The sequence below is a fragment of the Panthera tigris genome, chromosome B2 (assembly GCF_018350195.1).
Source record: "Panthera tigris isolate Pti1 chromosome B2, P.tigris_Pti1_mat1.1, whole genome shotgun sequence".
Taxonomy (NCBI): domain Eukaryota; kingdom Metazoa; phylum Chordata; class Mammalia; order Carnivora; family Felidae; genus Panthera; species Panthera tigris.
Window position 1 is genome coordinate 137,849,240 of NC_056664.1, and position 26,228 is coordinate 137,875,467.

The 26,228-nt window shown below is 38.3% G+C and overlaps 1 protein-coding gene and 1 pseudogene across 10 annotated transcripts in view; one reads left to right on the plus strand and one right to left on the minus strand.

Annotated features, from left to right (window-relative positions):
* The window catches only part of IPCEF1 (interaction protein for cytohesin exchange factors 1), a 185,324-nt gene that overhangs the window by 107,953 nt on the left and 51,143 nt on the right, over positions 1–26,228 (minus strand). For 4 of the 10 annotated variants that reach the window (XM_042987368.1, XM_042987365.1, XM_042987360.1 and 1 more), the window contains one exon: positions 14,142–14,185. The exons of 5 other annotated variants lie outside the window; for them this stretch is intronic. The gene's annotated coding sequence lies outside the window, so the exon portion shown is untranslated. Of the gene's footprint in view, positions 1–14,141; positions 14,186–20,238; positions 21,148–26,228 lie in introns of those variants that run through there. One more of the 10 variants, XM_042987364.1, reaches the window with a different exon arrangement.
* LOC107181084 lies at positions 3,024–5,850 on the plus strand (annotated as a pseudogene).

The window sequence follows — 26,228 nt, forward strand, 5'->3', positions numbered from 1 at the left end:
AAAAAAAAGAAAAACGCCACGTTGCACACCTCAAATTTATACAGTGACGTTGTCATTTATTTCTCAAAAAAAATGGAAAAAATTTTTAAGAATACAGTGACTTCTCTAGGAGGCTCTTATAATGATATTTGGCAGAATTGGTGCTCACTGTAGCTTGCATGCCAACTCTGTAAAGTAGTATTACCTATACGTTTAGAAATGAATAAACTGACATACAGGGCAGGCAGACCACCTACTTTACACAGCTAGCAAGTTAAAAATTCAGAATTTGAATTCAGGTCTTCATACTCTAAGCCCGGGGCCCTTTGGACATCAGCAGTGTCCAAATAATCTTTGCCTTTTCAACTTCTCCTTAGCTATATGCTTAATTTTTCTGCAAACAGTAAATCTCATCACATTCTTACAGGATGAGAGAGTGTAATAATTCTTATAGATACTACAGTCCACACATACTATCAGCAGGCACCTAATGAATATTTATTCACTTATATTGGCCCTGCCTTTATTTTAGGATAAGTTAGTGTGGGTAAATTATTTATCAAATTTGGACAATTCAAAGGGACCTTATGTGACTCAAAGTGATACCTTGTACACAAAGGGCTACATGTGCACCCATGGGTAATTTTGAAGGATCTGATCAGGAAGGCATAGGGCTCCTAGAAAGAGACATTGGAGAGCCAAACACAGCTTGTTTTGGAATTGAGTATCCTTGCCAAGGCTTCATTCAGAAATCATGTGGGGCTGGCTTCGGCTCATAATCCCAAATGGGCAACTATTGCACAATACCAGCCTGTCAACAACCCCAGTGCAAGTACCTGAATTCTGCAGCTACTGACAATTCTGGGTCAATGCTTCCAAAACTTCTAATGCAGGAGTGAGAGATGTAGCCAAGACACATCTCTTTATCCTGTAGGAAGAACTGTAAATTAAAGTCATTCTTAAACACTCTCAAATTAAGGCATTTGTTGGCACAATCCATGTAAACTGTTTCCTTCAAGAATAGAGTAGCTGCCTCTGGCTGGAATCATAACATGTATGCAAAGAGACACCTAGTGGACCAACATGTAAGTATACTATTTAGCTTGAGACCAAAGACCAAAACATTATTTGACTCCCCGATTTAACATTCTTTAGGTTTCAATAGAGCATTTTTTTTCATCTGCTGGAGTTATAAACCCAGAAATTTAAGTTTTACAAAAGAAGTTCTGTGGTTATTTCTAAATGAAGTGTCTGCTCCTCTATTTGTTTTTTAAATACACTACTGTACTGCATAAAGTCCTGCGAAGTAATACAAAAATTACAGGGTAGATTGTAATTGGCCAGACACTTCAGCTCACCTTACCCCGAGCACTTGTGTGAGTATTTTTGTTTCCATCCCTTTCTAGACTTTGTGTGTGAGATTTTCCATTTGTCTTTGGGTTATTTTGTTCTTGCTTTTAAGTAAAGCCAGAGACTTTTTATTTTCCAGCCAGCCTCCTGTGGTCCGCCCAGCTTCCTGTGGCCCGCCCAACTTTGTCGCTTCACACTCTCTTTCTCACTCACACCTCACCTACACGGTTTTGTCCCCACCTCCTCACAGTCAACTTACATGTGCACCTGCCACTCTTCCAGCACCCTAGATAACATCATCTAACCTCAAAAGTAAAAGTCTGTCATCACAAAAACCAAAGGAATCATCTATTTTTTCTTTGCCCCATAGTACTAAAATTTGGTCATGCCCAAAGTTGAGATTAGAAATTGTTTTTCAGTAAATAGGTATGTTTAATTGCAATTGCTATGCCCTCAGGGACTCAGATTCATAGGATTTTAGATCTGAAAGAAATAGACTTGTCCTAGGGGGGCCAAGTGACATTTATAAAGTCCAATTACTCTGGCCATGCTGTAAAAACCCATGTTGGTAGTCCCAGGAGGATGAAACGCCACACGGAAAAGAAAAAAAAACAAAGAATGCCAAGGCTCTAGATGTGTAGAGGAAAAAGTGATCTTGGAAGTGGATTCTCCTCCCAACCAGTCCAGCTAAAAGCAGGTGGATCAGAGATGAACTGCCAGACCAAGTCCTTCCCAAATCCTATCATGGGCAAAACAAAGAGGTTCTTACTGCACCGTTTTCAATGAGTAAAATGGTCCTTATTTCCTCCATCACATATTTGATGGTGAAATGTAGAAAACTTTTCCTTTAACATTAGGAATAAACCAAAGATGCTCACCACCAACAACACTGTATTAGCAGGCCTCATTTAAAAATCGTAAGAGTTAAGGGGCACCTGAGTGGCTCAGTTGGTTAAGCATCTGACTTCAGCTCAGGTCATGATCTCAAGACTCATCAGTTCGAGCCCCATGTCAGGCTCTGTGCTGACAGCTCAGAGCCTGGAGCTTATTTCGGATTCTGTGTCTCCCTCTCTCTCTGCCCATCCCCCACTCACACTCTGCCTCTGTCTCCTTCAAAAAATAAATAAACATTAAATAAAACAAAAAATTGTAAGAATTATAATGATTAAAATTAAAAATTAAGACTCAGTATTCTCAGATGATACGATAGTACATGTGGAAAAGAACCTGCACATGAGTTATTAAGACTACAGAGTGGACATAGAAGGGTTAATAGATACAAGGCCAATATGTAAAGCTCAATAAAATTTTCATATGCCAGTGATAAATAGCATGAAAATAAAATTTTTAAGAAGATACATATACAGCAACATCATCAAATTTCAAATACATTAGAATGAACCTAACAGAAGTTGTGTAATACTTCTATGAAGAAATCTATAAATCTATAAAACATTATTGAAATAAATTAAAGAAGAGCTAAATAGGGGTACCTGCATGGTTAACTTAACCTGCATAAGTTAAGCTTATGACTTAAGCTCAGGTCATGATCTCACTTCATGAGTTCAGGCCCTGCATCGGGCTCTGTGCTGGCAGCTCGGAGCCTGGAGCCTGCTTCGGATTCTGTGTCTCCCTCTCTCTCTGTCCCTCCCGTGCTCTTCTCTCTCTCTCTCTCTCTCTCAAAAATAAAATAAAATAAACATTAAAAAAATTTTTTTAAAGAATAATTAAATAATTGGAAGGATGTGCTATGTTCATTAATTAGTTTACAATGTTTGAGAATGGAAAGATGACTATGGTTAGTGTTTTTTATTTGCTCTTAATTTTACTCTTTTATGGTCATAAGGATATTATCCTACCTTTTATTCTAGAACTTTCTTTGTCTGCCTTTCATATTAGATATACAATCTACTTGCAATTAATTTTTGATTATATTTCAAATAAAAGTAAAGTTTCATTTTTAAAATTAATAACCAATTGGCTCATTATCATTTATTGACAATACTGGCATTCCCCATTGGCTCCAACCATAAAGGAAAAGCTTCATGAGTGGGAACACACTGAAATTAAGAATTTCCACTCACCCAAAGGCAACATTAGGGATTGTAAAAGCAAATGAATGAGAACAGAGTGCAATACGTATAACCCCTACAACCCCATACCAGCATGTGTAAAGAAGTCCTATTAATCAGTAAGAAACAAGCAAAAAAAAAAAAAAAACCCCAAGGAAAAAATGAATAGCCATTTTACAAAAAAGTATATCAATCAGCCAAATACATATGAAAAGGTGTTTAACCTCATTAACAATCAGGCCAATGCAAGATGAAACCACCAAAATAATGAAATTTTAAGACTGACAATACCATGTATCAACATTGTAAAGCCAATGAAAAAATTCTGAAACACTGCTATTGGGAGTACAAATTGGGGCGACCAACTGGAAAGCTGTTTAGCAATATCTGCCAAAGTTGATCACATGCACGGTCTTTGATCCATAAATTTTACGGTGAGGGGCACACGTGCCCGATGTGCAAGCAGAGGTACGCTAAACACGGATAACAATGCTTCTAGCGGGCTTATGAAAATAGCCAAAATGCTGAAAATGACCCACATGTCCATCAACAGGAAAGTGGATAAATCGTGTTATAATCATACAATGGAACACTCCTTAGCAATAAGAAGAAAAGAAAAGAAAAAACTACTTCTACACTCAGTCACATAATACTGAGGGAAAGAAACCAGACACAAAATAATATAATCAGGCAAAACTAGGCCATTGTGTTTAGCATAGTGTTTAGTGGGCCATAAAATTGTAAGGGAATGTAAGGAAGTAATGAGTTACCACAAATGGCAGGAGAGTGGTTACCTTTGGGGGGATGGCAGAGATTTATTGGAAGGGGCACAAGAGAGCATTCTAAGCTTCTGACAGTAATTCTATTTCTTGACTCAAGTAGTCTAGAATTTATGCTTTGGGAGAAATTACCGAAATATTTACACACATATATAATATATTTACCAGGCATTGTTAAACATATGTACATATGTTTAATAGAGAAAGATGTTACAGACTAATAAAAAAACCAAAAATGGAATATATAACCTTCATAAACATATATTGCCTCAAAATACATCGAGCAACCACAACTCATAGAACTGGAAAAAAAGAAGCAAATAATTTGGCAATTATGTAGTTGAAGATTACAGCACAAATCTCTCAGCAGTCAGTGGCTTATACAGACAAAAGGTAAACAGAAAAGCAGATGTAAATTTCAAATTAGTAAATTTGTAAATTAGCAAATTTCAGATACACAGAACTCTGTACTTGAGGAACAGAATACACACACTCATTTCCTTCCCACATGGTATATTATCAAAAACTGACAAAGTGATGTATTACAACAGAGGTCTTTATAAATTTCACAGAATCGATTTAACACAGATTAAGTTCTCGGACTATAACACATTAATTGTAGAAATTAATAGTGAAAACGTAGCTTTAAGATATCTGTATGTCTGCTTTTTTTCGTGGTGCTTTGGAGGTGGTAAGCTGCTTCAGGATGAAGTTGAACATCTCTTTCCCAGCTACTGACTGCCAGAAACTCATTGAAGTTTGCAGTGAATGCAAACTTTGTACCTTTTATGAGAAGCATATGGCCAAAGAACTTGCTGCTGATGCTCTGGGCGAAGAATGGAAGGATTATGTGGCCTGAATCAGTGGTGACAATGACAAACAAGGCTTCCCCAAGAAGCGGGGTATCTTGATCCATGGCTCTGACCTCCTACTGCTGAGTAAGGGGCATTCCTGCTCCAGACCAAGGAATATTGGAGAAAGAAAAGTGCAAATCTGTCTGGGTTGCATTGTGGATGCCAAGCTCACTGTTCTCAACTTGGTCATTGTATAAAAAGGGAAGGACGATATTCCCGGACTCACTGATACTACGGTGCCTTGTCACCTGGGACCCAAAAGAGCAAGCAGAATCCACACCCTTTTCAATCTCTGTAAAGAAGATGAAGTGGGAGTGGTAGGGTGGCTCAGTCAGTTAAGCGTCCGACTTCGGCTCAGGTCATGATCTCACAGTTGGTGAGTTTGAGCCCCACATCCGGCTCACTGCTCTTCTCACAGAGCCCACTTCAGATCCACTGCCCCCCTCTCTGTTTTCACCCCCATCCCCCGCTCACACTCTTTTTTCTCAAAAAATAAATAAACATTAAAAAAAAAGACGATGTCTGCAACTATGTTATGAGAAAGCCCCTAAACAAGGAAAGTAAGAAACCTGGAACCAAAGCACTCAAGATTCAGGGTCTTGTTATTCCACGTGTCCTACAACACAAATGTGGGTGTATTGCTTTTAAGAAATAGCGTACTGAGAAAAATAAAGAAGAGGATGCAGAATATGCTAAATTTTTGGCCAAGAGAATGAAGGAGGCCAAACAAAAATGCCAGGAACAGATTGCCAGGGAACAGACTGCTGTCCTCTCTGACAGCTTCTACATTCTAAGTCTGACTCTAGTCAAAAATGAGATTTTCTAAGAGCAACAAATAAATAAGATGAGATATCAAATCTCTAAATAGATAGATAAATAAATAAATAAAATGTCTATGTGTCTGAAAACAAAATCTCACACTACTTCTAAAAACAATTTGAATCAAGAAGGAAATCAAATGGGAAATACTTAGAATTTATCACCACTGAAAACACTACACATCAAAATCTTTAGGAGACACAACTGAAGCATTTTTAGAGGAAAACTGACACCTTAAATGCATTTATCAGAACACAAGAAGGAATGAAAACAAATGAGCTAAGGGCTCAACACATGAAACTAGAAAAATAGCAAAATTGCAAACCAAGGAAGAAATAGCAAAAATAAAGGCAGAACTCAATGAAATAGAAAAATATGGAGAAGATCAGTAAAACACAAAGCTAGTTCTTTGGACAAAAAGTAATAGAACTCCAGTGAGACGGATTAAAGGGGTAGAGGGTATTAGATACAAATAAAAACTTTTGAGCGACAGCTATCAACCTGTTAATTATCCAGCCTGAAATTAACTTCAAAAATTTCATTTGGATACAGGCAAACAGTTAAGAAGAAATCTAATATAGAGAGATTGCCTGACAACCCGTCTTGCAACCTGCTCTCTTGAAAACAATAAAATATTTCTTAGCCCAAACCTAGCTTATTCGTTCATTCATTGGTCAGCAGGAGTAAAAATCTAATTAAAATGGAAACAAATTATACAGAAAATCAGAAAAAAATTATTTTCCCCATACTTTTTTTCCAGGCAAAATTACCTAACATTTAAAACTTATTATAACATATAAGGACGATTATATACACTCAAAATTCAAAATCAAACAAATTAGGAAACTACTGTACTGTTTCATAGTCTGTGGCTTTCTTCCACCTACTCATCTTATCCCCTTTCAACACAGACCCCATTTCTCAAAGTTCACCAGACGGATCTTTTGTTTGTTTTTGACATTTATTAACGCTTGTCTGACCAGTTGGAACTGCCTCTTCCCCCCACATATGGCCCCACATCCCCCAAACAGGAGCAAGCATATGGCTCAGGTTTGCCACTCATTCACTCATTTATCGAATACTTCGTGGCTAACTATGTAGCACATGCAGTTTTAGAGCCCAAAGATACAGCACAGAGTAGATAAAAGCCCCTTGCCTTCACGGGGTTTACATTTTGTGGGGTTAGACAATTAACAGGATAAATCAGTAAAATCAATAGTATAATAGATGGAAATAAATGAAGAAAAGTAAAATAGACATGAGTATTGTAGAGGGATGTAATTTTAAATGCATGGATGGGAACGGTCTCCCTAAATAGGTGACATTTGAGTGAAGACCAGAATGAGATAAGGAAACAACCTGTGGGAATCCAAGAGCGGAGCAACCAGAGCACTGAATTGGGATTGAAAGGGCGTCTGGCATGTGTAAGGCCAGACATAAGGAGGCCAGGATGGCAGAGGCATAGCGTAAGATGGGGGGGAGGGTGGTAGGAGATAGGGGTGTAGGGATTATGGGAGGCCAGTTCCTGTGGATTGTGGGTGGTATTTCAAGCTACCGTTGAAGACTTTGGCTTCTCTTGAAGTGAAACAGGCAAGCTTTACAAAGTTTGATGCGACACACACGTGAACAGCTCTGACTCCAGCACTGAGTAGAGACTGAAAGAAGCAAAGACATAAACAGGTCAATCAAGAGGCTACTGCGGTAATCCAGGGAAGATAGGAGAATGCCTTGGACCTCAGTGAAGGGAGTAGAGGTGGTAAGAAATAAACGGGCCAAAGTATTTAACACCTTTGCCGCAAGGGCCAATTCAGAAAAGAGTAAATGAACTAAGGTTAGCCAGGAAATCCTGCCTGCAGCGTTGGGAAAGTCGCTTGTCATTTTTTCTGGGGTTTGAGCCATGAGGACCGTGCAAGCCTGGAGTTAGCAGTGGCCATCTTGGTGACCTGGTGGGAAGAATAAATGGGAAGAGAGCTTCCAGAGACGGGGAAAAAAGAAATCTTCCTGCGCCACAAAATGCTGAACCAGACATTTTTAAGAAGATGTACAGCTGAACATGATGAATATGACTTGTGGAATTTCAGAATTGCAAAGGCATACGAAGAATTCTAAAAGTTTACAGACAGGATAAAATGGTATTATCTACAAAGAAGCAAGAATAAGAATAACATCAGATTTCCAACAGGCAGCATGGAATGTTAAAGGGTATTGGAGCAATGCCTTCTAAGTTCTCAATCAAAATAAATGTGTACATAAAATTCTATAATTCAGACACACAATCAGTCATGAGGGTAAAATACATTTGCAGACATGTTTATTCCCCGTGTACCCAATATGAAAATATTGCTTGATAAAATACTTTGATAAATGGAAAAAGAAACTTAAGGAGAAAAATGAGATATAAGAAAGGAAAAAAAAACATGAGATTAAGATTCAGGAAAAGATGAGCATATAATGGAGGGAAAAAGTATAAAATAAATTAAGGACAATCTATTAAAACTGATCTAAAGTATAGTTCCTTATTTCCATACAATATACCTTGCGCTGATTTTGCAATCAACCCTTACTACATTTGGAGTCTCATTTAAGTTCTAGTTATGGTTTTATAGAAAAGAAAAAGAAATAATGAAGTATGATTGATAATACAAATGAAGCCTATAGATACATTGACATATGATGGCCATTTTTTCCATAGACATTTTTTTCATGGTTGATTACATCTATACCTTTACTAATTCCTTCTCAATAATCCTTATTTTATTTATTCCTGCCTAGAATTACCACATTAAAAATGTGAAATTAATTACTAAATTAATAAAAAGATGAAAATTACTTACCTACATAGAAAAACATAAAGAATTATGAATGTGACTGATTTCAAAAGGAAAATTGTTTTATAGAGATGCCTAATCCAAAACTCCAGCAGAATTCATCAAAGAGAAAGTTATTGGTGCTTATTAAATCTAGGTTCTCTCTCCTCCCTCGCACCCCAGGAAGACCACCAGCCCCAGGTTGTTGGGAAAGGCAGTGCGACTACCTCTGGCCCATGGGTTCTGAGTGGAGGTGATGTGTATCACTTCCAGTTTGGAGAAGAGTATGAGTGCTCCACATTCCTTTTCCCTGTCGTGGCAAACCCTGAAGCCATCTGCTGCCATGGTGGTGCCACAAGGAGATGGGACTTCCATCAGCTCACCCCTCTAAGAGACCATGTGGAGAAGAAGGGCCTTCCCCTTCTCGTGGGACTGGCATTGAACACAGAGCGTGAATAAGAAATAAAAATTCCTTGTGGTAAGCCACTGAGGCTTCAAGGTTAATTTGCTACCACAGCATGGCCTAGGCACCCCTGACAAGTGCTCCTTGTGCCTTACTAATCATTTACAAAAGTCTTTGCTACATTTTTTAAGTTCTATTTAAATTCCTGTATAAAGTAAACTGACATATACCCAAGGTTGTCAGTCCCTTTTATGAACACTTTAGTTGGAAAGTGGTTTTCTTAGGGAAGACATTGATATTTCAATGGAGCATAGTAAACAAATGAACTAATAAACAAATGAAATCTCTGGCAACCAGAATACTTTTGTTCCGTAAGTAAGCTTATTCCTCCTCCTTTCTACGCTCACTGTCCATAAACAATAAATGCAGAAGATTTTCTGAGAAAGTGACCCACTAATTTGTGGAAATGACCTCAAAAGACTGTGAGATTTTCAGCTAATAACTTCTCAGTTTGGGAGTTGGGTTCTGTCCCTTAGAAAGCTGTATCTGTATTTTTGAACCAAAATATTAAAAAGCACAAATATTATTTAACCAGAAAAAATAACACCACAAATGTTAGCCTGTTCTCTTGATAATTTGAAAAGCTTGTAGATTCTGTTTCAATCCTCTACATAAGTATTTTTTCAGCTAGCCAATTCTTTCTTTGTAACCCAGTGTCCCCATTCCTGGTCACATTGGTGTATTTTGTGCAAAAAAAATTACAAGCCTTCAGAAGAAAACATATGTGGTCATCTATTCCTTAACTGCCAGCGCATAGGAATTTAATATAGAGTTTATTTTAAACTAAGCCAATAAATCCTTGGAGTGCAAGTTGTTTTTCCATTAGAGGTATGAAACTTGGCCCCACATGTTTCTGTTCTGGAAAAAGTCCACTGACACTCTGAATCACCTGGTAACATAAATTAACATTAAGTAGGTCTTAGAACATAGCCTTCATAGGCACAGCAGGAAAAAAAAATGAATTGGAAAAATATAACCTTACATTCAAAATGTATTCACTTCAAACTTCACAATATTCGCTGCCCAGTAGGAATATGTCAAAATAATTAGACAAGCATTCTGTACTTAACAATTCCATGAAAAGTGTTGGTTGGAATGTAAAATGGTACAGCTGTTGTGAAAAACAATTTAAAATTTAAAGTAGAACTAACATATGATCCACCAATTCCACTTCTGGGTATTTACCCATAAGTATTTTAAAAGCAGGGTCGCAATGAGATATTTCTACATCTATGCTCACAGCAACATTATTCACAATGGCTAAAATGTGGAAGCAACCCAAGTGTCTATCAATAGATAAATGGATAAGCAAAATGTGGTATATACACACAAGGGAATATTATTTAGCCTTTTAAAGGAAGGAAATGTTGACATGTGCCAAAGCATGGATGAGCCCTGAGGGCATTAGGCTAAGTGAAATGAGCCAAGCACAAAAAGAAAAATACTGTACAATTCCACTTGCAGGAAGGACTTCCTAGCACGTCAAAATCTAAAGACAAAAAAAATATAATGATGGTTGCCAGGGGCTGAGGGGAAGGGAAAAGAGGGGAAGAGAGTTATTGTTTAACGGGTGTAAAGTTTTAGTTCTACAAGATGAATAGGGTTGCAGGGATGGATGGTGGTGATGGTCGCATAGTAACGTGAATGTGTTTAATACCACTCAATTTTACACTTAACAATGGCTCACACGGGTGGGGGGGGGTGCCTGGGTGGCTCAGTCAGTTAAGCATCCAACTCTTGGTTTTCGCTCAGGTCATGATCTCCATCCAGCATGGAGGCTACTTGGGATTCTCTCCCCCCGCCACCTCAGCCCCTCCCCTGCTCTCTCTCTCTCTCTCTCTCTCAAAATAAACAAATAAACTTTAAAAATGGCTCACACAGTAAATCGTATGGCTCACACAGTAAATTTTATGGTATGGGTATTTTACCACAATTTTAAAAAGTGAAGAAAAATTCTATGAAGAACTAAAAATAATCACGGAACCAGAAATGTAGGCATGTGTAAATGAGAATGAAATGTGAACTGCCTACTCTCATTACACACTTGGACTGAGAATTATGCCTTTAATATATCTGAGTGACTATAAAATCGCTTAATGACGATAGGAAAGATGAAAATTATTACTATGCTTTTGCATCAAGTTGGAAGACATTGTATTACCCTAATAGCTGTTCAAGACTTTCTCTTAGGTAAACATCTAGCTTTGCTAGAGAAATAATAATTTTTCTATTATTAATAAGCCCCTTTGTTGTAAAATGTTACGTCCAGAAGTGTTTAAATGCACGCAGAAAGGCCTATGTAAGGCAATGAGAGGAAGATGGAAAATCGGGCCCAGAAAATGAAGAAAAATAGTGTGGCGGAAGTGACATCCACAATGTTGGGGTAAGCAGAAATTAATCAACAGTCTGAGCTTTGTCTTCACGTTGGCTTCAGGTAGAACCAAGACAGCATCAAGAAACTTGAAGAGGTTGGTTGCTAGAAACTCATAGAAATCCTTGTCAGATGTATTGTACTCTTATGCATCATAAATTTGGGGGATTAGTGACAACTGTGTAAGTATCTCCAAGAGGCACAGATGCCCCAGCTGATGACAGTATCATTCATTCATTACTATCAACTATAGACAACAGTATCATTCATTCATTACTATCAACTATAGACATTTGTTGAATGTCTATATACTATCTGTTGTTCCAAGAGCTATAGTCATATTAACTCATTAAATCCTTGCATCAGCTTTATGAGGTACTATTACTGTCTCCGTTCAACACGTGAGGAAAGTGAGGCAGCTAAATGTTAAGTAAAATGACCAAGGTCACATAGGTCGTGTCAGAGACGAGATCAAACCCAGGCCGTCTGAGTTCAGAGACTATCATTTTCACCACTATCCCCTGTCTCTGATTTTGTTCAGAGCAAGAATTTCTATAATCCTTAGCAAAACTGAGATTATCTAATGTGGTCATTGGCTAAGTATCATCATCCATAAGAATTATCAAATTTTGCATTACAAGAGACCAGAGAGTTCATCTAACCTGGTCTTTCTACCAACACAGGGTTCCCTCATAACATACCTTTTTCTGATAACAAGCGGGGCTCTTTCTGGTTACCTTTCATAATGAGGAGGCCCCTGATCTAAGGATCAGAAATGTTTTTTTAGAAAAAGTACTTGGTAATTGACAACTTCTAGAGATGGTAAAATCCACCATTTTTTTTCAATACCTTCTGGTAACTAGTTTGTAAATCATCAATGAAAAATGTATGCATAAAAAGTATCCCTTAAAATTCCTCAACAAAATATTGAATGATGGCCAATAAAGCATTCTTTACCGTAGAAGGCAACGTGAGAGTTTTCTTGACCTGAATCACATAATGTGTCTCATGAATAAATATATATCTCAAGTACACACAAGTTGAAACAGTAAGACGTTATGTGTTTGAATACATCTAAACAGTAAACATGTGCACCAAAACTAATTTTTTGTCAGTGACTTGGACAACAAGAACAATGGATTTTAACAATTATAGAAGGAAAAGAGAGGGAGATGGTCACCAAAATGAATGATGGTGACTAATGGGTCATGGGTAGCAATGTTTCAAAGACAGTTGCAATATAATTGGGAGTGGTAGAAAATACATACCACGGTCAATAGTGATCATTCTTGTTATGGTTTGGCTAATAGAAAAATAATAGTTAAATTCATATATTAATATTTTCTGAAAAATTACCAGACTTTCAGTTATATCCATAGAGTCACACACCAAAACAATGTGTCCTTGATAGATAGCTCTGAAAAGAATGCTTCCCATGCATTCCCCAGCAAGTTTAGAATTGTATTTCATCTTTAAAAAGGAATTAAACTGGGGCGCCTGGGTGGCTCAGTCGGTTAAGCGTCCGACTTCAGCTCAGGTCACGATCTCGCGGTCCGTGAGTTTGAGCCCCGCGTCGGGCTCTGGGCTGATGGCTCAGAGCCTGGAGCCTGCTTCCGATTCTGTGTCTCCCTCTCTCTCTGCCCCTCCCCCCCATTCATGCTCTGTCCCTCTCTGTCTCAAAAATAAATAAATGTTAAAAAATAAATTTAAAAAGGAATTAAACCAAACAAGAGATGGATGTCTTAGGAGCAAAGAAATACAATAATTCTTTTAAAATTATTTTATAAATATAAAATCAAAGGAAAAATGAGAACTACACACATATTCAAAGAACTAGATCCATTAGTGCCTAGATCCATTAGTGATGAACTTTAAAGGCAAGAACATCTTAAGATTATCTTACTTTTATAATTATTAAATATAAATATTTTATTTGAATCAGTAGTAAATTTAGATCAGTAAATGCCTCATTTCCTAGATCATTCAACTTGCACTTGAGCATCTAAACACATACTTGCTTATAAAGTAGGTTCTTCACACAATTATACATCTATGGTACTTTGGTAGTTATGGTATGTTCCTGACCACCAAGGAGATCAAAAAAGATCATTCCATATATAAACTGCTTTACTAAAAAATCCTCCCACTGAGGGGCGCCTGGGTGGCTCAGTTGGTTAAGTGTCCAACTTCAGCTCAGGTCATGATCTCACACTCTGTGAGTTCGAGCCCCGTGTCGGGCTCTGTGCTGACCGCTCAGAGCCTGGAGCCTGTTTCAGATTCTGTGTCTCCTTCTCTCTCTGCCCCTCCCCTGCTCATGCTCTGTCTCTCTCTGTCTCAAAAATAAATAAAAACATTAAAAAATTTTTTTAATAAAACAAAAACCCTCCCACTGAAAAGCAATTACCACCGTGAATCCACTTTCAAGGGAAATCCAGAGGACCAAAGATGAGTGGTTATTCATTAATACTATTAGCTTCCCTCTGCATTAATATTAGGCAAAGCATAAATATTGGCTGTTACAGGAAAATAAACACAGACTATTACAGTTTGGTTCACAAATTAGAATAACAAAGTAGAGTACAGGCCCTTCAGTTCATAAAAGTCACTAAAAGAAAGAATTCGTTTTGAGGAATTTTCAATTACATACCAAAAAGCTGTGAGTGTCCTCGTTCCAGCTCTCTTGCCTCTGATCTGTACAAGAAAAGGACAAGAAAGGGGTCATAATATTTCTGCCTGGACCCAACTGCCTAGGAGGAAGTCAGAATCCTATTACATCCAAGAAGAGGTAACAAAATAAGAACTCACTCATCATAATAACTATCCAAATAAAAAATGAGACAAAAAGTTCTATCTCCCCAAAAAGAACAAGACCTAGGTAGTAAACTAGCAGGAAAATCATTAAACTGAGATCCCCTGGAACTGAATGTTTTCTAAAAGATAAAGTGAAAATAATGTTCAAATCCCTTTAAACACTCCTCAAGATATATTTTTACTTTGCTTTTAAGTATCTTGAAAGATGTGCACATGAATTTAGAACTTCCATCTGTTTTCCTGGAATTCTGTCAGTGGGAAAATGTTTCATATTAGTAATAATCATCCCACTCAATCCCCAAATCATAAGTTTTTAAAAGTACAGGTTTTTGTAAGACTTCATTTTTTAGAGCAGTTTTAGGTTTACAGTAAAACTGAGAGGAGGGCACAGAGATGTCCCCTATGTCCCCTGCCTGCACATGTGCATAGTCTCCCCCATTATTAACATCATTCGCCAGAACAGTACATATATATTTTTTACCAAGGATGAACCTACACTGACACATCATAATTAGCTAAAGTCCATAGTTTACCTTACAGTTCACTATTTGTGTTGTACACTCTATGTTTATAGAAAAATGTACAATGACCTGTATCTATCATTGTATCATGTTATAATATCATATGATATAATATTATAGCATTTTCATCACCCTGTGTATTCATTCATTTCTCCCACCCCTACAACCACTGAACTTTTATTGTCTCCATAGTTTTGCCTTTTCCAGAATGTCACATAGCTGTAATCATATAGTATGTATGTAGCCTTCTCATACGGACTCCTTTCACCTAGTAATACGCGTTAAAGTTTCCTCCGTGTCTTTTCATGGCTCAATAACATATTTCTTTTTAGCACTTACTAATATTCCATTTTCTAAATGTATCAGTTTCTTTATCCCTTCACCTACTGAAGGGCATCTTGGTTGCTTCCAAGTTTTAGCAGTTGTGAATAAGCTGCTGTAAACATCCATGTGCAGATTTTTGTGTGGACATAAGTTTTCAATAGGGAAAATCAATGAAACCAAAAGCTGGTTCTTTGAAAAGATCAATAAAATCAATTAACCTCAAGCCAGGCTAACTGAGAAAAAAAATGAGAGAAGACACAAGTTACTAATATCAGAAATGAAAGAGGTGACATGACTACAGCTTCCACGGAAGCTGATTAATTGCCTGTTTTCCATTTCATTGACTTTTGCTAATATTATTCTTTCTTTTCTTACTTTGGACTTAATTTGTTCTTCTAAATTCCCAAAACGGAAACTTAGGTTATTGATTTTAGATCTTTCTTCTTTTCTAATATATGCATTCCATTCTATAAATTTCCTTCAAGCACCACTTTTGCTGCAAGATTCTTCTTTTTTAAGCCTATATATTTATATCTCACAGTACAATGAGATGGTAGAAAAACATGATCTGTAAAGGACAGATATATTTCAGGAAGATCTGTTTTTTAATGACTCAAGTGTTTTGAGGATTTAGGTTTTTTAACTTTATAAATTTTCCTCCAAGTTTTCATTTTGAAAAAAAATTTAAACTACAGAAAAGCTGTGGGAATATTTAACAATGAACACCTGGAAAGCCTTCACTAGATTCCAGAGTGATTATCATTTTGCCACATTTGCTTTATTTCTCTGTCTATATATGTAAATATTTTACCAAACCATTTGAGAATTACTTACAAAGATGGTTCATCCCTAAGAACTCTAGCCTGGCTATCACCCCAAACCTGTCAGAATGGCTAAAATCAACAACACAAGACACAATAGGTGTTGTCAAGGATGTGGAGAAAAGGGAACTCTTTTGCACTGTTGATGGGAATGCAAACTGGTGCAGCCACTCTGGAAAACAGTATGAAAGTTCCCCAAAAAGTTAGAAATATAACTACCCTATGAATCAGCAATTGCACTACTGGGTGTTTATCCAAAGAATACTAAATTACTAACCCAAAGGGATACATATACCCCAATGTTTTATAGCAGCTTTATCTACAATAGCCAAATTATGGAAACAACTCAAGCGGAAGAGGTGATGTGTGTGTGTGTGTGTGTGTGTGTGTGTGTGTGTGATGGAATGTTACTCAGCCATAAAAAAGAATGAAATCTTGCCATTTGGAATGACATGGATGGAGCTAGAGAGTATTAACTAAGCGAAGTAAGTCAGAGAAAAACAAATACCCTATGATTTCACTCATATGTGGAATTTAAGAAACAAAGCAAACAAACAAAGAGGGGGGAAAAAAGAGACGGGGGAGGCAAACCAAGAAACAAATCTTAACTCTAGAGAACAAAATGATAGTTACCAAAGGGAGATGGTTGGGGGGATGGGTTAAATAAGTGATGGATATTAAGGAGTGCACTTGTGATGAGATGAGCACCGGGTGATGTAAAGGAAGTGTTGAATCACTATATTGTATACCTGAAACTAACATCACAGTGTACGTTAACTAACTAGAATTTTTTTTTAATTTTTTTTTAACGTGTATTTATTTTTGAGACAGAGAGAGACAGACCATGAACGGGGGAGGGTCAGAGAGAGAGGGAGACACAGAATCTGAAACAGGCTCCAGGCTCTGAGCCATCAGCCCAGAGCCTGACGCGGGGCTTGAACTCATGAACCACGAGATCATGACCTGAGCCGAAGTCGGACGCTGAACCGACTGAGCCACCCAGGCGCCCCATTAACTAACTGGAATTTAAATAAAAACTAAAAAGCACAACTTTAGTATGTACCTCCTAAGAACAAATATCCTACCATAATTACAAAATAATAAACACACAGGAAGTTTGATGTGATATTATTATCTAATATGCAGTTCATATTTTCCCAATTGTCTCAGTCTGGGTATTTATTATATTTTATTTTAAATCCAGGATTCAATCAAGGATCACTATTGTATATATTGTCATATGTATATATTTCCTTTGTCTTTGACAATTGACATTTTTGTAGAGTCCACACCAGTTATTTTTTGTGTAATGTCCCTCAAATTAAGTTTATCTAATTGTCTCCTCACAATTACATTCAGGTGACAATTTTAGCAGAGGCACACATGTGAAGTTGGAATGCTCTTCTTCTTTTTATACATTAGAAAAAGTACAAAATAGGTTGGATTAATATTTTCTTTCAATCAATAACACTTCATGATTGTCTCCTGCAAAGTAAATTAGTGTCACAGTTTGCAATTTACAAAACGCTTTGACATGGATTCATTTACTCAATTTGCACAACTCCACTAGGTAGGTATTTTTAATCACCTTTTCTGTTTGAATGAAAATGTATCCAAGTTTATAGAACTACGAAGACTATATCTGTGGCCAAAATTTAAGCATAGTCATACTGTAAATCTCATCCTCAGTAAGAAGCCCTGTGCTTTCATACCACATAAATCTAGACAATTTTTCTCTTTTACAACCTGCACTCGCCATTGTCCTAACTTTGTACCTTACAGTTCTAGTATGTTAAATTACAAGGCAATGTAATATTATGCCTTATCAAAACATTTTCTAACTATTGTGATTTGAAATTACAATAATCAAGTCAGAAACAATATAAAAGGAGATGAATGTTAGCTGTATTGAATGCCAAGTAATTGGCTTTTGTTCACTTTTATGTCTTTGCGTTTGGTGCAACTGGTAATTCACCAGCTCTTCTTTTCTCCCCAGGGCAAGACTTTATTTATTTACTTTTTGTCAATTCCTTCTGCTTCCCAACACATGAAAACAGCATTGTCTCATAGCATAGTAATCAGTATTGGGACAAGAACTTCTAAGCATATGAAATTAATTACTTTTTAATTTTCCTTTTACTTTTGGACCACACAGTCCCAATATTGTTTAGTTTAGGATCAAATTAAGAAAAGTTTTAGTTATCAGTATATGTAACTTGATTCACAACCAATGCATAGATCCTTAAGTAGACATTCCAGCCAGAAAGAACACAAACAGGTTTTCTTCTCTCTGAGTCACGGGTCGTCATGGGAGTAAAAGCCAGACAACTTTTATAGTAATACCGAAATTTAAAAAGCAGTATCACTCATGTCCAGGGAAGGTGCCTGGGTGGTATTACACTCAGACCACCAGGTCTATCTGGGTGGTATTTACCCTCAGACATACTATCTAAATCATACGGAGTTTGGAAAGACCTTGAGGAAGCAGGGTGACATCTTCCACTGATGAAAGCCACTTTGCCACCTCCAAGGAGCCTGAAGCTGAGACGACAGATCAAGGTCCACTTACTCTTTCATCCAGGGACAATTTATCAGCACTCAGTGATCTGAATGCCTCATTCCAAAGTAAAAGAGTAATTTCAAATGCCTAAATAGTGGGTGTGATATTACTGTCTTTGTCCAGTGTTCAATTTCATATGGAAGCAGAGACAGAAACCTGAAAATACTTAACGAAGGAATAAATCTCTTTTTTTTTTTTCAACTTGCACAGAGTTCTGCAAGCATATTATTTTCTTGTGAACTGGCATATTATTCATCTCCTTAAAAGAAAAATCTATATTTTAATCCTAGGAAAAGCATTATTCTCATTCTTCATCTGGATTAGTGTTCTAGGCCAAATACAGTAAAGGAAGTTGCATCTGACAATTATGGCTTCAGTACATAAATTGTAGCCAGACAGAACGAGTGATGAAAATTTCTTCAGCTATACAGTCTTTAATAGAACATGTATCATTCATTTTTTTCCACCAATCCTCAACAGACTATTATCTTCAAATAACAATGAGAGGCTGCCTGCAGTTAATTTAATCACTGTAATTTCCTCCCAAACAAAGACTGATGTCTACTGAAAATTATTCCAATTATGTCTTTGAAAATGAGTTCAAAATTGTTAAAATTACTACTTTCAATACTATATTAACCTCCACCAAGTGTTATTAGTTATTCTCACGATCTTCCTGGAGCAAAAAATGACATTGCTGCCGGGTTTTTTATTCGGTAAAAATTCAACTTGGAGATGCCACAATTATTTTTAAAACTTTGCTCAAGTTCAATCAGCCTAAGGTTTAATCTAACCTTTTTCTAATACATCCTGGGAAGCAACTTCTCTGCTTAAAAACAAAAACACAGCCAAAATTCATTACATTGGATCACATAAAATCAAATTACATAACCACTTGAAAATAAGTAGGGAGAAGGGATCTCCCAGAAACAACGATGAAGATAAAAATAGGCAACACTTACTGGACGCTGATTGTTACTCAATTTGCGCAGGCATGTGCTAAATGCTGTATGATCATTTCGTTTTCACAACAACCCCAATGAAGCTGGTCCTGGTTTTATTCCCATTTTACAGATGAAGACTTCTGCTCTGGCTGGTGTTTCCTGCTCACAGGTGGCTGCTGTGAGCCCCCAACCTCTGCCAGACCACCACCCTCCCCCCCCACACACACACAAACCTGTTTCTGACCATTACTTTAAAAAAAAAAATTTTTTTTTTAATGTTTATTTTTGAGAGAGAGAGAGACAGAGCGTGAGCCGAGGAGGGGCAGAGAGAGGGGGAGATACAGAATCGAAAGTTGTCAGCACAGAGTCCGACTTGGGACTGACAGACCGGGAGATCATGACCTGAGCCGAAGTGGGACACTTGACTCACTGAGCCACCCAGGTGCCCCTGTTTCTGACCATTACTTTGACGAGGACTCTCCACAGTGATACATGCCTTCCTTTGGCCACAGCTCTCGCCCTTAGGAATCCACAGACACTCCAGAAGAGAGAGGGGGGCTATGGCGGGTCAAGGCCAGAGCAACGCTTCCTGCCACGCGGCCAGACTTCCTCACCCATCTAGGCTTTTACCAGGGTTCCCAAGGCTCTCCCCGTCCAGCTCCTTTTGGGGACCCGGGCTTCAGTCACGTGCGTAATGTCTAAATCTCAACTGCGGAAAAGTTTAGCCCCTCTTCCCCAGGGCTTGGGACCCCGTGCGGTGCACCTGATTCAGCCCGAGTCCTTTCTGAAGCGGTCCAGCTGCTCACCCAGCGCTCTCTGCCTGCGGGAGGCCACCTGCTTTGACGCGCGTGCGCATTAGCAGTGGGCTGGCTGCAACCTAACCTCGCACATCTTGCTGGCCGACTCTCACCCGGACGCGGTTCAAGATAGTGTTACTTTCAATAATTTGGAATAATTATAAACTATAACAAACAAATATGAATTATTCCAAATTATTAGCTACGCGTAGGAGGCAAAATGCATGACTCTCAAACTTATCCACGTTTGACCCTTGATATACTGTGAGCTCTGTGATACATTTGATGACGATGAAGTCAAAGCACTGGGAACAAGAAAAGGACGAAGAGGAAGTTGAAGGAAAGGAGGCCGCGGGGGTGAGGAATTTCAAGGGTGTATTATTGTAGGGACTTTGACCGCCAGAAAGCGGCATGAGGCCGGGAAGGGAGCTGCCCCAGAAGGGGGACATAAAGAAGGCAGGAGAATTCTAAGAACAAAATTCACTTCTGAGCTTTGCCACTCCCTACTCTGCTTCTCCCAGAGGCCAAAATCACATCTTTTAACCTTATTAGTCCACCCCCAAAGTGCTGCCACCTTCCCTAGGCACTCCCCTGAGTAGAGACTCATCTGTGTCAACTTCCTCCAGGGAGGAAAATTCTCCTTCTGTACCTCTCTCTGACCAAACTGTGTGTGTATTCCACATAAAATGCTGTTTGCCTGGATATCAGTGTCCCGAGTCTTGGGTAAAGGCAAAGAACACACTAAAGAGAAAGAGACTGACAGGAGCTGCCCGCGCCCAACTTCCTGTGGTGGGAGGGAGGAGTAGCTGCAGGAGTAGCCTGCAGATGCTAAATGTTTATTACACAGTACATCTTTCCCCTTCTCATCTCTTCCCTATTGGTCTAAAGTCACTACATTTCTAGCTGTTTGGTCCTTCTTGCCTAGAGCTGCCTCTTGATCATCACCATGGCTTGATTAAACGCATAGTTGATATGCACGTCTGACAATGGTGCCTTCTATTGAGTGTTGTCGGAAGGCACATTTTCAGGACCCGTGTTCAGCATGTCCTTACCACAAGGTTGGCTCTGCCAGTAATTACAGCATCTATTCCACTTCTTAGAAATAAAACTTTTGATACCAGAAAAAAAAAAATTGTCTGCCTTGTTATAAACTTTAAAACGCAATAGAGAAGTTACTAAAAAACGAAAATCACCTATAATCTCAAAGCCCAGAGACACCCATTCTTAATGTGTATTTCCTGCCCCATTTTCTTTCCATTCATTTGGAAAATTTATAACGCAACCAGAGGTATTCTGTACATATAGCTCTCTGTCTACAAGGCCTAATCGTAGAGCTCGGCATGGATGTGGATTACAGCTAATATTTGAGCGGCTTGACAACACACATTTAGAACCTTTAATCACAGCAGAGGCCGTGACATTCCACTAACTTTGTCAGGCATGTATGAGATTTTTAGGCAGCACCCTAATGAGCCGTAATGTTCTGAAGAGCATTCTTTTCTGCTCTCAGTTGTTGAGCAGGAGATCCTAGGGTGCAGAATAATCTGAAAGTCCACAGGTACCTTTTCAGTGTTTGAAAACCAGCACATAAAGCACAAAAGTGCCTTTGAGAACAAGATCAGTAACATTTTTAAGGCTCAATGGTCAGAGCAACCTCAAATATTTCATGGTTTAAAGGTGTTTGCTTTTAGGGAAAGAGCCACATAAACAGCAGAATGCAAAGATTGTTTACCTCAAATTCACTGTTAAAGGAAAGCATGAGATTCAGGATCATCCGGCCCAATTTTAGAGAACCTTAAAATAATTTCCTTAAAAAAATTTAAGGACACATTAGAAAATATATTGGCGTGATATTTCACATACACACCACCTTAACAATTTCTCAAGTTGTCCCTCAAGTGTCTTTTTAGAATTGGTTTGTAGAAAACTTAATAATAACTCAAGCTAAATTTAAGCCAGCCGCTTAACTTTAACTTCCCAAACACTTCATGAGTTATTATATAATCAATTATATAATCTCAAATCAAGAGGACATTTTTATTTGCTGAGAATGTGCCAAGTTAATCCAACTGAAAAATGATGCAAACCCAAAAGAAAGCAAAGGAAGTGGAGAGTAGCCTTCCTTTAAAAAATGAAAAACTGTTAAGGGTCTCCTCTCCTTTCAATGGAGTACGAGCAACTCCTATTTAGATCACCAGCATCAACATTTCTCCTTTTCTCCTCTCTCCCTCCCTCCCTCCATTCTCTCTCTCTCTCTCTCTCTCTCTCTCTCTCACACACACACACACACACACACACACACACATACACACACACACACAATATCAAAGGAATAAAGGACCCCTGTATTTCTATTTGTTGGTGTACTTCACCCAGAAGCTCTCAGCAAATATCACAGAAAGGTTGTGACTCATCCATGACTTAAAATGCTGTCATCAATGGTTAGCCTCCTGAAACTCTGAATAGTCAGTCCCCAGCAAGTGCTTCATGAAGTTGGATATGTGCTCTGTGCCCAACCACGTGACAAGTCTGTGTGGGCAAAGGAAGAGCCTCGGGAAGGGCTGCTGAGTGCCTGGGCAGGATGGACGTCTCTGCACTTGTTGGTTTCACCTTGGACTCCAGGGCATACTTGTCTCCAAAGAAAGAGTTCTATGACTTAAAAAAAAACTCTTTAGAAATTGGGACTCTATATCCTTCCTCTAATTTATTTTATCTAATTTATTTTTCCAAAATTCAGACATTCTATGCCTAAATAATCTATAAGATCCATCATTGGATTAGTACACAGAAAATGAAAACCCATTTTTAGAATTGTTATAAACCATTTGAAGCTAACACGGACATATTACCACATCCAGTCCACCACCTCATCGCTCATTTTCTGAGCCCTTATGTACAAAGGAGGAAATGTTTCCCACTACTGTATATGGTGTTCACATCTCCTTCCAGAAGGAAAGGACAGATTCTCTCCATCTCCATTAAAAATAAAATGCAGGTTTGGCCTCTTTGTGGATAAAGACCAAAAAAGAGGAAATTTTAGGTTAAATCATTATACTAAGAGGATTCTCACTTATTCTGAATCTCTGAACATTTTTATTTTCAATTTATTTGAATGTAGGCATTGAGAGAAATGGATTTTTTTTCTTTAACAAACAAGCAAAGTAGATACATCCCATCCAAAATATATTCAAACAAACACTGTACTTCCCGTGGGCTTTGAAGAAGCAGACATTTCATGTACCTTAGCAATTTATTCTGCTTTTTGATGAAATCAACAGACACTCCCCTTCCATAGGTAATACAATTATAATTATTATATTCAAAAACAATAGCTTTTATGGTTGCCAGCCAGGAGTGTTAAACCCTAGCTGGCTTTGGAGAAGTTACCTTGGTACTTGAACCCTGAAAAGAAGAGCTACAGACCAACTATTCTAAACCCAAAGTAAATTTCTTTGTTACACTTAACTCCACATTTAACTGGCTTGTAATCAGTAAATCTATAAAATAAGTTAACTCAGCCACTTTCCAAAGCATATATTTTACAGCCAGTTACCTTGGGGCATTTGCCAGAAAGTTATATTAATCAGTTAAAATATTCCATGTGGGCTATACTGCGTTTTATAGTTGAAATGAGCGTACGGTCCTATCAGGTTTAAATTTTCCGTCATAAAAATCACTGTAGTCATATTGTGGTGCATGTGTCTGTGGCCTTAAATACCCTCGTATCTATGAATGGAAATAAATCCCAAACTGTTCCCAGTAGCCTTTTCTCATGCTGCTCTTAGGCTGGTATGTTCTGAGGTATTTGTCTTATTGGAACCTGCGGTAAGATTATTCTGCAATTGGCAATGGAGTCTTTCCAGAAGAGAGTATACATTCCCAGTGTCAAAAAACTTGGAAAGATTTGGACTCTGAGACACGGTAAGAAAATGTCCCTCTTCTTTTCTGTCTTGGCCTTGCTCTCGTGAGCCTATACCCTAAGGAATCTTACTAGAGGACTCTATGGAGGTGCTATAAAGACGGCTGCAGCCTCATGGAGGCAGTCTTTTGAGAGGGCTGAGAGAGAGGAAAGTGAAAAAACTCTCATGAGGGTGAGCTGTGGCCTACCAGTGCTGAGAGCAGGCATTTCTAGAGATGGACATACTCGTTTTGTAGTTAATGGGATATACTTATGTTGCTCATACTCTCTTCCATGTATAGTTATTACTAGTAGTTCAAGTATGGTGATAACTTCCAGGAACACTCTGCTTCCCACTGGCCAATTCCCCTGGCATGGTGACATGCTGGCTCAGGGCCAGAGGTCATATTACAGTATAAACTAGTCCCTTGTCTCCCTGTGTCTGTGGAAGGTGGAGACAAATAAGGCTTCTAATGCACAGAACCAGAAACAAGTTTATGGGAATTCTTCCAAATTGTAAAGCTCATAGTTGAAAGAAACATAAGACAGAAATCCTAAAACTTACATTCCCAGTAATCAACTGGGAAGCCAGAGGTTTTCTAAACCATCAATCAAAAACAAAAAAACAAAAACAAAACAGAACACTTCTGATCAACTCATGCTAGATGACAGACTGGATTTTCTATGTTCTACGTTCTATTTTCTATGTTCTCTAGACAAAATGTCTTTACAAAATCATTATATGAAGAAGCAGCCAAATATCCCACAGCCAAAAATGTAGGAGAATGTGTTTTAAGATATGTCAGATAGGTAATTTTAAAATTATCTTATTTTTCTGAATAATGTGTCGCTTTTGGTATTTTGTCAGCTTTTTAAAATCTGAAATTTATTCTCATTTCTGTCTGTCTCTTAAATATTAAGTTTCTCACAACTCTCTCTTTGTAATTTTGTATTATTTCTCCCACAGAAGCCTCTCCAAGTTGTATAAGATTCAGGCCCCACACAGTCTGGATCCACCCCGGCAATCCAATTCCTCACAGGAGAGCTTGGTCTCGGACTCTGGCAAATGACGAGGTGCTGGTGGAGGAGGTTGGGGAGGGGCCTGGAAGCTGTACCCACATTTGGGTGGTCATCTCCTTAGAGGGTATATAGATGCCATCGTGGTCGTCAGAGATTTGTGATGTCCTCCAAGGAGCATGAGAATTTCAGGCACAAGATTTGAGGCTGTCTCTGATCCAGGCATCCCTCCAACCTTGAAATATTAGCATTGTATGTTGTGTTGTTAAACGTGCCTGCAGGTTTCTTGTTCTCCAAGCTGGGGAAGCATTTGGTTAATCTGCAGCATAGAAGAGCTGCATTCCCCTGCTTGCCAAGAGCCTTAAACCCAACTGGCTGGTTCTCAATCCATGTCAAACACTCAGTTACAATAAGCAGCACTTATATAATATGCCTAAAGACATATCCATTACTCTATATCCCAGAGTTATTTACTACCCAAAGTGCTGAGGCTTTAAGAGGTCTGTGATTCCTTAAAATGGTAGGCAGAATTTAATGTGTGTCTGTATTTGTAGCTCTCATCAGACTCTCAAATTGGTCTGTGACATGTAAAAATGAATAATCTGCATTTCAAGAATAAGTACCTCCAAGGGGATGCTACCGAAGAAAGTCATAATGATACTTTATACCTCCAAAATGGTATTAAAAACTACACTAGAGTTAAAAATTTTTTTTTTGTTTTAGAGAGAGAGAGAGCATGTGAGTGAGTGGGGAGAGGGGCAGAGGGAGAGAGAGAGAGAGACAAAGAGAGAGAGAATCTCAAGCAGGCCCCATGCCCAGCAAGGAGCCCAATGACAGGCTCGATCCCACAACTCTGGGATTGTGACCTGAACAGAAATCAAGAGCTGGACGCTCAACCAACTGGGCCGCTCAGGCACCCCTACACTAGATATTTTTCAATCCATTTCTATATTAAGCTGGGCCAGCAGAAACATATGTCATTGATTTACACTGAGAAATGATAAGAGACAGCCCAAAGAAATAAAGGAAGCTTTTAAAAGT